Source organism: Schistocerca gregaria, chromosome 4 (assembly GCF_023897955.1).
Source record: "Schistocerca gregaria isolate iqSchGreg1 chromosome 4, iqSchGreg1.2, whole genome shotgun sequence".
Taxonomy (NCBI): Eukaryota; Metazoa; Arthropoda; class Insecta; order Orthoptera; family Acrididae; genus Schistocerca; species Schistocerca gregaria.
Window position 1 is genome coordinate 81,083,722 of NC_064923.1, and position 14,522 is coordinate 81,098,243.

The 14,522-nt window shown below is 44.9% G+C and overlaps 1 long non-coding RNA gene across 1 annotated transcript in view; it reads right to left on the reverse strand.

Annotated features, from left to right (window-relative positions):
• Nucleotides 1-14,193, reverse strand: part of LOC126266977 (uncharacterized) — a 36,583-nt gene extending 22,390 nt beyond the window's left edge. Inside the window, exons 1-2 of the long non-coding RNA XR_007548952.1 lie at nucleotides 14,125-14,193; nucleotides 1,324-1,394 (exon numbers count right to left, since the gene is read on the reverse strand). This is a non-coding gene — a long non-coding RNA (uncharacterized LOC126266977). The remainder of the gene's footprint in view (nucleotides 1-1,323; nucleotides 1,395-14,124) is intronic.
• Nucleotides 14,194-14,522: the final 329 nt, after the last annotated feature.

Here is a 14,522-nt window from a genome sequence, read left to right on the forward strand (position 1 = left end):
TTCTGAGTGTTTTTCCTGGGACAGCAACGATTGCAAAAGCATTCGCACAATCAGGATCTTACTCTGGAGCCATTGCCACGACTCCACTGTCAACCTTTGTTTCCAGGAGTGCCAGCTATGGACCTCCACCGTCTGTGGCTTCTACACTTTCTTAAGTGTAGCCGCCGACGCAGTGGGCAGCTATTGGACGTCATAATATTTGTCTTTGTTTTTCATCAGCAATACACCGGATATAAAGTTTTGTGTATCACTGTCGAGCTTTTCTCGTGCTTGTCCTGTCAGGACTTTAACTTTCGGGCGTCTCCTCGGACTTTGTGCCATGCTTATTGCATGGACATTAAATTTCTGGACTTTCAATTCACTGTGACTTCTCAGGCGCTCAGCCTTCTGACATTATTATTGTTCTTTAAAATTCAAGAAGTGAATTGTCTTCAGTTATTATGTTCCAGACTAGCTCCTATCGGAGAAGATTGTTTCCGTGTGTTACCATAAATTTAATGCTCACTTTATACCTGGGTATTTTTCCGGCACCGCCTTCGTTGGACGTATCAGTACCACCACACGAAAGATGTTTACAACAAATAATCAGTGTCCATCAGCGCCAAGCTCATACTATGCAGTACAGTAATGATGAGTCTGAGTGAGATACTAAATCTAGTCGAAAAAGAGATTCATGTGGCAGAAGATACATGTGAATAAAGTAACAAGTATAATTCGGAGGAAGATTTTCTTCTATGGTCGTAAATGAAATCGTTCCTATCGACTCGTTGTCTAACTTTTGAATTATAAAACCGGAAAATACTCTTTCGGAGAAGTAGGAGAACTTGAACATAGTATCTTGAAGCATTGCTCTCTAAAGAAAAGAATTTTCACCCAAAAGGTAAGAAAAAGAGCAGTGAGACGTGAACTATGGAATACAAGGAGGCACACCGAAGGAGGCGAGAATACTGGGAGGAAGAGCTGAAAGGAGAACGGAATTGCCGGCCGCGGTGGTCTCACGGTTCTAGCCGCGCAGTCCGGAACCGTGCGACTGCTACGGTCGCAGGTTCGAATCCTGTCTCGGGCATCGATGTGTGTGATGTCCTTAGGTTAGTTAGGCTTAAGTAGTTCTAAGTTCTAGGGGACTAATGACCACAGCAGTTGAGTCCCATAGTGCTCAGAGTCATTTGAACCTTTTTTTGGAGAACGGAATGGGAGGTGATCGATTGATATATTTTCCGTTACTGGCCGTAGCGTAAACACGAAAATTGTACGAAGATGGTACTGTGGATGAATATAAAATGTCCTTTGTGTTGTTTATGCTACATTTGTGGAGGTACTTACTTTTTGCCACCACCGTAACCGCCGCAAAGACAGACCATGGCACCAGCCAACAGCAGCGCCAACACGCGCACCTGAACACAGAGGCAAGCATCAAGTTCGAAACGCCATCCTGTTATATCTTTATTTTCCTTATTTTTACTACTTTTGGCATGGCTCAAGAATTGATAGAAACACATTAAAGATATGAGAGAGTTCTTCACTGTATGAATCACATATTTCAGTTTCCAGGGCACGCAAATATCAGCATAAATGATGAATCGCTTTGTAATAACTAAAGCTGCATTAGAACCAAAAGGATAAGGTTAATCACGAAAAGAGGGAAAGGGAATGCGAAAACTAATCACTAATTGTAAATAATCGTGACAATTTCCTCACAAAGAGAAGTGAGATATAAGTACAGAAAAAGCTACTCGATTTCCAACAGACGTTTGCTTAAAGAGAACGAAAAGCATTGGTTTAGACACACAGTGCCCTAGTAGCGTTACATTTTCGTTGGGACTAAGTACTAAAAGACTCATACGCAAAGTAAGGGCCGTTTGCTTATATTTAATGTTAGGGGGGAGTGCTCCTATCGGAGGATAAAAAAAGGCGTATAAGCAAAATTTTGGCATGCAAACATGCTAACGCTCATTTTAACCAACTCATCTCTCGCTCCCACATGTCCTCTGTGACTAATTCGCTCACACCCACTAGTTCATCGCTTTAACTCGTTCATACCTATCCACTCCCGCTTGCCCATTCTCACTCACTCATTCAGGCCAACTCACTGCCATTATCTCTCTGTGTCTCTCTAACTGCCACTATCTCCTGTCTCATAGCCACGTTCTACTTCGTTCAGTTCTACTACTGTTGTCTCCTCTCAGTCTCACTGTCTCCCTCTTGCTCTCTCGCTGCTCCTATACAATTCATTTCTTTCCACTAGTGCTGATTCTTCTCTCCGTCACTATCTCTCTCTTGCTCCTTGTCAGTGTCAAAGAATCTGTCTCTCACTATCACTGGCTCTCACTCAGTTTCACTTTCTCCTTCTCTTTCGTTCTCTCCCACTGCCACTCACTCATTCACTCTTTTCCTAGCAATGTTTTATCACTTTCAACTATGTTACATTACCTATTGGTACCTAATCTGTAGGAATCAGCATGGGTTTCGAAAAAGACGATCGTGTGAAACCCAGCTCGCGCTATTCGTCCACGAGACTCAGATGGCCATAGTCACGGGTTCCCAGGTAGATGCCGTGTTTCTTGACTTCCGCAAGGCGTTTGATACAGTTCCCCACAGTCGTTTAATGAACAAAGCATGTGGACTATCATACCAATTTTGTGATTGGATTGAAGAGTTCCTAGATAACAGAACGCAGCATGCCATTCTCAATGGAGAGAAGTCTTCCGACGTAAGAGTGATTTCAGTGTCGCAGGACCTTTGCTGTTCACAATGTACATAAATGACCTTGTGGATAACATCGGAAGTTCACTGAGGCTTTTTGCGGATGATGCTGTAGTATACCGAGAGGTTGTAACAATGGAAAATTGTACTGAAATGCAGGAGCATCTGAAACGAATTGCCGCATGGTGCAGGGAATGGCAATTGAATCTCAATGTGGACAAGTGTAATGTGCTGCGTATACATAGAAAGAAAGATCCTTTATCATTTAGCCACAATATAGCGGGTCAGCAACTGGAAGCAGCTAATTCCATAAATTATCTGGGAGTAGGTATTAGGAGTGATTTAAAATGGCATGACCATATGAAATTAATCATCCGCAGATGCCAGACTGATATTCATTGGAAGAATAGTAAGGAAATGCAGTCCGAAAACAAATGAAGTGGGTAACAGTACACTTGTTCGCCCACTGCTTGAATACTGTTCACTGGTGTGGGATCCATACCAGATAGAGTTCATAGAAGAGATAGAGAGGATCCAACGGAGAGCAGAGCGCTTCATTACAGGATCATTTAGTAATCGCGAAAACTCCAGTGGAAGACTGCAAGAGAGGTGCTCAGTAGCTCGGTACGGGCTTTTGTTGAAGTTTCGAGAACATACCTTCACCGATGAGTCAAGCAGTATATTGCTTCCTCCTACGTATATCTCGCGAAGAGACCATAAGGATAAAATCAGAGAGATTAGAGCCCACACAGAGGCATACCGACAATCTTTCTTTACACGAACAATACGAGACTCGAATAGAAGGGAGAACCGATAGAGATACTCGAGATACCCTCAGCCACACACCGTCAGGTGGCTTGCGGAGTATGGATGTAGATGTAGATGAAATTTTTTTCTCTCACACCTCACACCTCCATTGTCTTCTCCTCTCTTTCTATACCACAACCAATGTCTACTGTCTTCCAGTATTTGTTACTTTTTCCTTCTGTTCCCCACTGCCACTGTATCCTTCTGTCACAGCGTAAAAAAGTGCGAACATGTTCGCATGCCACGACGAGAAAAATGTTAAGGTTGGTGAGGAAGGTAGAGTGAGGCAACTGGTACTCCACTTTTCCGTCAGTGCTTTTAAACGGGAGCTTTATTTTTCTTTTTTATGCATCTATAGGAGCACTTTTCTCCTTTTTCTGCTGGTTTCTTTCTCTTCCCTGCTACAAAAGGGCATGTCACTCACACGAAAACAACTTCATGGGACAGCAAAATTGTGATAGTTTACTTAGTGGAATTTAAAAAAATCAAAACTAATTTTCACCTCAGACTGGATTTTACGTGCACAGTGATTTAGCATTATAAGGGGGTTAGTTTGTGTTGTTGCCCGGATGATGATTACACGAATATTTTGTCAGGATTTGTAAGCGGTGTGTCCTTGAGGTACGGCAATATGCGAACACTGAGAAGGAAGTTTAAACAGTTTTATTAACAAAGGCGGATTATACAGCACGCAAGCTACGCGAACCCATCATCACCGTGTCTGACGTCCTAATACCGGCTAATTACGGTCGTATCGAAAGGCTCCATGGTGAGCTATGAAAAGAGACATATTCGCGCCCGAGGCCGCTCTTGTTAATACTGCCCGCTGCGAACGGCGGCCAGTCGCGTTCTCCCTCTGCATCGCACTGCAGCCGGACGCGCGTCTATTTCAAAAATGTTCAAATGTGTGTGAAATCTATTTTGACTTAACTTTTGGGTTGTCCAAAGCACTTGATCCTACCTTTCTGCCACCAGCAGAACCAGAGATACGAACCCTGCAAAATTCCATTTTTACATGTGGCGTTTTGGAACATACCAATTAGCACCCAAAAATGAAATTGTACAAATGCAAGATAACCAACTGACTTTTTATAAACCCATGGAAATCATAGTTTTGATTTTTTGATTGGTTAGTAGCTTGACTTTGGATGAAAGCAAACAACAATGACACCGAAAATCGTTGCTCTCATCAGTTGCGTAGTTCACGCTATAAATCGATTTCTGTGTGCATACGAATCTACAGCTGCTGTTATTTATCTAAAGTTGAACTAAACCTACATGAATGAACTCAGCAGACTGAGGCGTGCCACCGAAAATCGGGAAAGTGTCTACCGAAATAGTCTCCCTCCACGACAACGAGTATCGACACTCCACTGCCCGAACAAGCATAAGGTTCTTCTTGCAATTGAGACAGTAGTTTGTCAGACGACACTTTGAAGAGAACGAATAATTGAAGACCGTCTCCATCAGCTGGTTCAGTTTCCAGGTGGATAACTTCCATGCAAAGGACTGAAGAAACCAGTGCAACGCTACGGAAATGATTACAGTGAACAGTGATTATGTGCAAAAGTAAAGCAGGTTTGTAGACACTGAAATCATCATTAAATTGTTTCCCTAAGAAACATTACTTTTATGACTTTTCGAATACGCCTCACAATATCTCATTGATGATTCCAGTGAAATACCATTAAGATGATATTTGGACACTGTTTTGCCGGGTTGAATCCTCATTATGCGCCTTGAAATAGGGCACACACCTAACAGTCTGCAAGGGAAGGTTGTGCCACAGAGTGTCACTTCACGGTTTTGGCAACAGGTCTGGTACCGCGCGCCGCGGAATTGGAATCCGCGCCAGACGTCATGAACGTCGAAGACCCCTAGAGGTCTCTGCGCCATCGCGCCGTACGCTGTGGAGGAGCGCGCCTCCTGGCCCGCTTTTAGTGTGAGGGCGCCACAGTGGAACACGTGGTCCCAGCGGCCAATAGCGGCGCCCCCGATAGAGTACTTAAGCGCCTGCCTCGCGCTGAGCCAGCTCTCCCTTGACCTCGAAAAGGCCTACGACCGTGTCTGGCATCCCGGTCTCCTGTTTAAACTCCAAACCTACGCCCTTCCTATCAACTACATCCGTCTGATGGCATCCTTCCTCTCTCACCGCCCATCCTATGTTACCATCCATAATGCCAACTCCCACACCTTCTACCCCTCTGCAGGTGTGCCCCAGGGCTCTGTCCTCTCCCCTCTCCTCTACCTCCTGTACACGGCAGATATGCCCCAACCCCCCCTCCCCCCCTCCTTACACCACTTGCAATATGCTGATGACACCGCATTCCTCGCCCTCGCTCCTACCCTCCAACAGTCCCAACGCCTTCTCCAAAATCACCTTGACTTTTTTGATGCATGGTGTAACCAGTGGCTCCTGAAAATCAATCCTTCCAAGACCCAGGCAATCATTGTAGGTCGTACCACTCGCTCCTTCCGGCTCCTGGATTTCTCCCTTACTGTCTGCGCCCGACCTGTCCGCCTCTCCCCCACCCTCACCTACCTTGGCCTCACCATTGACCGTCACCTCACCTGGATCCCTCATCTCCGCTCCATCCAAACCAAAGCCCACAACCGCCTCTGACTCCTCAAACTCCTCTCTGGCCGGACATGGGGGTTGCAACCCTCTACCATCCTCCACACCTACAAATCCTTAATCCGTCCCATCCTCTGTTATGCCAGTCCTGCCTTCATATTTGTCCCCTCCCCCCCCCCCAAATTCTATAAGTCCCTCCAGATCCCTGAGTGTCATGCCCTCTGCCTCGCCTTCTGTATACGTCTCCCGTCCCCCACGTGGATCCTCTATGATCTGATTCCTTTCCCCCATCTGCTCATATTCCTCGAACATATCCGCATCCTCTACACCTCCCGCCGCCTTGAACCCCCTCACCCTCTGGTTGCTCCTCTCCTCTCCCATCCCCGCCCCCTGCCACGTCTTCACTGTTGTGTCCCCCCTACCCTCCATCTCTATTTCCCAAGGTGGCTTCCATCAACTCCCCCTCCCAGATGATGCTCTCTCTCCCTCCATTTATCCCTTCTATCAACTCTGATCCTCACTCCCCCTCCTTTCCTCAGTCCTTTTCCCGGGCTCCCTCTCCCCCCTTCCATCCTCTTTCTTCCCCACCTCCCCTCTCTTTGCCCCCTTCTCTCCCCCGAGTCCTTTTGCATATCCCTTCTCTGCCTCCTCTCATTCCATCTCGCATCTGCCTTTCTCCCCCTTTATTAGTCCTCTCCCTCCTTGGTTGCCCCCCCTTTTTTCGTTCTTTTTCCTCCCTCCCTCATTGTTCTTCCCGCTCCTCCAGGTCCCCCCCCCCCCCACCTCCATCTGCCTCTGGCTCGGGAGCTTCATCTTTGTGCCGCCACTTTCGTGCAGTGTTCTACAGTGAGTGTCTTACAGTGAGTGTTCCGTGTTGTGTTTTTTTTTTTTTTTGGAAGTGTTGCGAATGGCCATCATACTGCCACTGGGTGTGCTTTTTCTCTCTTGTAACAGAAACCAGACTGTCGTCGTGTTTTTTAATCGTGTGTGTACTATGTTACTTGTCTCATTCCTGTGTCTTTTATTAACATTGCCAACCCCTTTTACTTTCTGTTTTAACTTTCCGCATTTTCCCGCCATTTTACACTTTAAGTCACCGTTTTATGGCCTGTTTTTCTTGTTTCTTTCTTCTTCCGTTTTTAAAAAAGTCTGTAGTCTGTAGAGCAGCGTAATAAGCTGCTGCCAGCCCGCCCCCTTCGGGGGGAATTGAAAATCAATAAAGGAAAAAAAAAGCTCAGCCAGCCAGTCTAGTCTCGCGTACGTCTGTTGACACATCGCCTCGCGTTAGACAGCTTACTTACTTGCTCTGTGTACGAGTGGACGTGTTTGTTAGGTTTCCTTGTGACTCCGTTGTTCGATCTAGTTGTTGTTCGTTCTGTCCTTCGTTGGTCGTGTCCATCCTCTCCCGTTGTGTTGTTGTTTGCGGGTCTCATCGCGGGTCCCGCCACGCTTTCGCTCATTTCTACCCCGCACCGTCCCGGTCGCAGTTACAACAACAGGGGTAATAGGACGCAATTTCTTTTAACAGCATGAGCTTTGGCGTCTATTTCATGTACCGTTCCGGAAAGGCATATCGTGAACAGATTGCGTGTTCACCATAGCACAATTTGATTGAAATACATCGAGCGCAGTATATACTTACTCACTGATTACGATAAAACATTTCAGAAGTTAATCAGAATCAAATTATTTCAAGTCTTACTGTTCAAGTCTTTTTGTCAGCATTGAATAAGACGATTACAAAGTTTGTGTGACATAATACACTCCTGGAAATTGAAATAAGAACACCGTGAATTCATTGTCCCAGGAAGGGGAAACTTTATTGACACATTCCTGGGGTCAGATACATCACATGATCACAATGACAGAACCACAGGCACATAGACACAGGCAACAGAGCATGCACAATGTCGGCACTAGTACAGTGTATATCCACCTTTCGCAGCAATGCAGGCTGCTATTCTCCCATGGCGACGATCGTAGACACGCTGGATGTAGTCCTGTGGAACGGCTTCCCATGCCATTTCCACCTGGCGCTTCAGTTGGACCAGCGTTCGTGCTGGACGTGCAGACCGCGTAAGACGGCGCTTCATCCAGTCCAAACATGCTCAATGGGGAACAGATCCGGAGATCTTGTTGGCCAGGGTAGTTGACTTACACCTTCTAGAGCACGTTGGGTGGCACGGGATACATGCGGACGTGCATTGTCCTGTTGGAACAGCAAGTTCCCTTGCCGGTCTAGGAATGGTACAACGATGGGTTCGATGACGGTTTGGATGTACCGTGCACTATTCAGTGTCCCCTCGACGATGACCAGAGGTGTACGGCCAGTGTAGGAGATCGCTCCCCACACCATAATGCCGGGTGTTTGCCCTGTGTGCCTCGGTCGTATGCAGTCCTGATTGTGGCGCTCACCTGCACGGCGCCAAACACGCATACGACCATCATTGGCACCAAGGCAGAAGCGACTCTCATCGCTGAAGACGACACGTCTCCATTCGTCCCTCCATTCACGCCTGTCGCGACACCACTGGAGGCGGGCTGCACGATGTTGGGGCGTGAGCGGAAGACGGCCTAACGGTGTGCGGGACCGTAGCCCAGCTTCATGGAGACGGCTGCGAATGGTCCTCGCCGATACCCCAGGAGCAACAGTGTCCCTAATTTGCTGGGAAGTGGCGGTGCGGTCCCCTACGGCACTGCGTAGGATCCTACGGTCTTGGCGTGCATCCGTGCGTCGCTGCGGTCCGGTCCCAGGTCTACGGGCACGTGCACCTTCCGCCGACCACTGGCGACAACATCGATGTACTGTGGAGACCTCACGCTCCACGTGTTGAGTAATTCGGCGGTACGTCCACCCGGCCTCCCGCATGCCCACTATACGCCCTCGCTCAGAGTCCGTCAACTGCACATACGGTTCACGTCCACGCTGTCGCGGCATGCTACCAGTGTTAAAGACTGCGATGGAGCTCCGTATGCCACGGCAAACTGGCTGACACTGACGGCGGCGGTGCACAAATGCTGCGCAGCTAGCGCCATTCGACGGCCAACACCGCGGTTCCTGGTGTGTCCGCTGTGCCGTGCGTGTGATCATTGCTTGTACAGCCCTCTCGCAGTGTCCGGAGCAAGTATGGTGGGTCTGACACATCGGTGTCAATGTGTTCTTTTTTCCATTTCTAGGAGTGTATATACAACGCAACTGGAAATAGCCTCTGTTATCTTCTCAGTTAAATTTATATGTTGTTGTATCATAAATAAATGACAATAATTATTACATTAAAAATAATAACGTTCCTCAAGACACAATGCTCTCTGCTGGCGACCGAGTGATTTTATCTGTAACCGGAGAAGACCTGCGTGCACCTGCTTGTGAAACAAGCAAATGAGCGGGGGACAGTGTTCTCCCTTCCAACACATTCAGACTTATTTTCGGGCTTATGCCTATAGCCATTCCAGTAATAAAAATTTAAAATGTATTTTCTTATTCTACTTTTAATGATGGTATTCAATTTTTTGTGCTGCAGTCTTCTTATAAAATTACTCCAGGAAAGTAAGTTTTTTCCAAATTCAAAGAAAGAGTCCAAGGTATAGCATGGCCATGTACCGAGAAACAAATATTCCATTGAAATTTGAAGATGTTGCTATCGAGAAAACATTGTCACTATTGTGTTTAATAGGCCGCCTGTTACATGATAACTTTACCAGAAATCGACAGTCAGTGCTCTGAGCATTATGGTACTTAACATCTATGGTCATCAGTCCCCTAGAACTTAGAACTACTTAAACCTAACTAACCTAAGGACAACACACAACACCCAGCCATCACGAGGCAGAGAAAATCACTGACCCCGCCGGGAATCGAACCCGGGAACCCTTGCACGTGCAAATATCACATGTTCCTTGTTTAAGACCTCCTTCCATCTCAAGGTTCAAGACGGTGCATGGCCGACGAAGTATGACTCAGCTGTCCAAACGTTATAAAACTAGTTATAAAATATATAGAATTTTACTTGCCGTAAAATTGTGCAACTGAAAAATTAACATTATCTTCTAAACAGTAGCACTTCACTTAAATGTGTAGAACTCCTCGAGATATTTACAGATGCTGCACAAACCACGACCACATATCTCTAAAAAATAAAATAAAATAAAATATAAAATAAAAAAAGGGGGAGTGTAAAACGTGGGAAACTGTTTACGTCGTTTTCCAGTGTATAATCCTTCACGTGATTCTAAAGTCCATCATTAGCTTGAAACGTAGGAACACTGTCCCCCCAAGTACGACACTTCCTCCTCTACAGCTCTAATGTATTTAGGTCGGAAACATCAGATCGTTTAGAGGTTATGAACGAGTTAGGGCCAAAGTAGTCATTAAGGACAGAGTATCAAAATACGTTAGCAAGCTCCTGTATCTTGGGTGTAGCAGTATTCGTTTATCAAATGACGATGTGAACCGAAAAGCACAGTAATATCTGTGTGACACAAACGGCGTTTTCTAGATTGGAGAAAAGGTATACTGCTTAAAGCTTGTAAAGCAATGGAGATACTAACGTTCTTTTGTGGACGTTAGTGTTGCACACATATTAAATAACAAATCAAATGATGCAATGTACAGTGATGAGATTTATAAGAGCAGTAGCCGACTACACATTACTTAACAAGAAGGAACTGAAGATATCAGGAAAGAATTAAACATATTTAATTTGAATGAAGAATCAAATGTGTGTGAAATCTTATGGGACTTCACTGCTAAGGTCATCAGCCCCTAAGCTTACACACTACTTAACCTAAATTATCCTAAGGGCAAACACATACATTCGCAGGAGAGCTTCTGTAAAGTTTGGAAGGTAGGACACGAGGTACTGGCAGAAGTAAAGCTGTGAGTACCGGGCGTGAGTCGTGCTTCGGTAGCTCAGATGGTAGAGCACTTGCCCGCGAAAGGCAAAGGTCCCGAGTTCGAGTCTCGGTCGGGCACACAGTTTTAATCTGCAGGAAGTTTCACATACACCCATGCCCGAGGGAGGACTCGAACCTCCGCCGGGACCAGCCGCATAGTCCATGACTGCAGCGCCATAAACCACTCGGCTAATCCCGCGCGGCCTGAATGAAGAAACAACAGAACAACTGAAAAGAATTTGTAACAAGTAATAAACAAACAAGAAGACTTAAGCCACTGCTGAATTATAAGTCAAAACAAGGAAGGAGAAAGATCGGTTGACTGAAGGAGAGATGGAGGAAGCAAAACGTTTGAAGGCGGTACGTCAGACATGATTGAATTCATTGTGATAATCTTGCTTGTATCTAGTGGACATGTTTCCAATACTTGCTCATTATCAGATCCGGGAGACTGAAAGAAATGCGCGAATCTGCCTCTAAGGCTGCTGATAATGAACTCAAAGTGTGCAGTGCTCATACAAAGAATGTAGATAATGAGAGTGTCATGACGTAAATAACAATACACTGCAACATTTACGTTTTTTCACGTATAGCACGATGCACTTCTAAATTCTCAACAACAATTATTTTACATTCAACGGTGATATTGATCAAAAACGAAATGGGTTAGCCGTGGGCTCATCCATATCTGGGGCAATTGCAGACATTTTCATTAATCAGCTAGAACAGAAAATAGTTAGAAACCAGGAAACCTGCTCAAAAACTAGTATACTTCAAAAGATACATAGACGACACCTTAATTTTAGTCAGATGTCACACCAATAACGCCACTAACCACCATAAACTTGTTCAGTAACGTAAACAAGAAAATAAATTCCGTGTCTGTATACCAGATAATTAGTAGGCTTAATTTTCTAAATTTGTGCAAGGAAAATCACAACAACTGGCTCAATGTCAAGATATAACGGAAAATAATATCTTTCAGCACCACAACTCCTGCCACATCACGTCACCCAGATACACACAAAAAGGTTGCAAAAGAAACGAAAGTTCCCTTGAACAAAGAAACACAGTTGGACATTTTTAAGCAAATTCTACTGCCTAATGATTTCCACAGCTCCATTACTCAATGATAGACAAAATGTAGAAAGAAAATGAAATCGCTCGTTCTATGGACGAAACTACTTATATGGATTCAATTGAACTGGTTACCGGAATACTTTTTGTAACTAATATTTGCCCTTTCCCCACTCCCCTCCAAAAAACAAACCTACTTAGATCATAAAAAGGGAAATAAGCTTTCTCCACAAACTACAACAGAAATTAGTTCACATCTTAAACAAAAAGAAGATAAATTATCAGACTCAGGTATACACAAAATCTCATGTAAAACGTGCTAACCTACTACATGGGGCAGTCTGGCAGGAACTTTCATACTACATACATCGAACACATTAACTGTTGACCGAGCGAGGTGGCGCAGTGTTTAGACACTGGACTCGCATTCGGGAGGACGACGGTTCAATTCTACGTCCGGCCATCCTGATTTAGGTTTTCCGTGATTTCCCTAAATCAATCCAGGCAAATGCCGGGATGATTCCTCCGAAACGTCACGGCTGAATTCCTTCCCCATCCTTCCCTAATCCGATGAGACCGATGACCTCGCTGTTTGGTCTCCTTCCCCAAACAACCCAACCCAACCCACATCAACTGTTGCAAACACAACCAATTCACAAAATCAGCCATAGCAACACAGATGCCGGCCGCGGTGGTCTCGCGGTTCTAGGCGCGCAGTCCGGAACCGTGCGACTGCTACGGTCGCAGGTTCGAATCCTGCCTCGGGCATGGATGTGTGTGATGTCCTTAGGTTAGTTAGGTTTAAGTAGTTCTAGGCTGTAGGGGACTGATGACCATAGCAGTTGAGTCCCATAGTGCTCAGAGCCATTTGAACCATTTGAGCAACACAGATGTGAGTAAAAAAACATTCGAAGAAGATATCTTAAGATACTCCATGACTTGTTAATTGCACATACCATGGATTAATGGTCGAGCAGCCGGCCGGGGTGGCCGAGCGGTTCTAGGCGCTACAGTCTGGAACCGCGTGACCGCTGCGGTCGGTGGTTCGAATCCTGTTACGGGCATGGATGTGTGTGATGTCCTTAGGTTAGTTATGTTTAAGTAGTTCTACGTTGTAGGCGACTGATGACAACAGATGTTAAGTCCCATAGTGCTCAGACCCATTGGAGCCAATGGTGGAGCAAGAAATCTTTGTACGCCACAAAAGGCAAGGAGAAAAAATTCTCAGTGATAATTCTGATGGTGCATCAATTAATTTCTTCAAATATCTCTACTGTATGTAACAGCTACAGAAAATCCAAAAATATATTCGTTCGTTCCTACATTGTACTCAATATTTGCAAAAAAATAATATATAATAGAATATAAATCATAATCGATAATTTAAATAGTTTTTTAGTGTTAGGATATAAGTCATAATTAGCAACTTATTCTAAATAATGTAATGTAAGATAAATTGGATAACTTTGTATTTAAACTCTTTAGGGACCCAAACTGTCGTAATACATTTGTAATATAATTTGATTTCACAGAAATAAACCATTTGAGTGATGGGTTTCGTGTGTGTGGATTTATGTACAATGAAAGAGGTGCACTAATTATAAGTAGACAGACAAGAAATACTAGTTTCTAACAGAACCTTGGAAAAACACAAAATTTATGTTTTTCCATTTTCTGATTGCAGTAGAAACAAAAAATACGACTGCAGTACAAGAGAATTTGAACAACTCACGCAAACATAATATACTAATGTAAATATTTGCACTTGTTAATGGGGCTCATTTCTCGAACGCAGAGTCCTATACATGAAAATACATATCTGTTGCAGTGTTTCAGCAATGACTTTCAAACGACATGAGTGTCTATCTCGTTGGTTGTTGTACATTCAGGAATACCGCAATGTGCTCGCTACATAGTTTACTAAAAGCATGCAAGTCTATCTCTTGTTAGCAGCATATACGGAACACCCATGTTATGAGACACTCTTCTTCGTCTGAGACGTATGATAGTCGGTAAACAACTGACACCTGCAGTGGCAACGGTGGAGATAGAGTAGTGACGTCTCTTACCAGGGCGGTGATCTGCATTGCTGGAGACGGTGCTGTTACGAAACGAAACGCCCTGAAGAACGGGCGCCGCTTTTATAGCAGCTCTCGACGCGTTTCCGCCTTTCTTCCGCCATCTGTTCTCCTGTTTCCCTCTCTCCTAGGCTTTCTATTATAACCGTCTCCGCAGCTGGCCAGCGCAACTGATGCATTCTCCTGACTCATGGGCTGCCCGTTTCTTCATGCATATAGAGAAAGCTGTGCTAGCCACTTAGGTTTTGTTCTGCATGGTTCGAGTCTCCTCGAAAGCAACCCGTGGAAGATAATATCTGTTGAGAGCGAAGCTGCTAATAGATTTGATGTATCAAGCACTACACAAGTAATACCCTCTGTAAGGGTGATTCAGATGAAAAGAGTGCAGT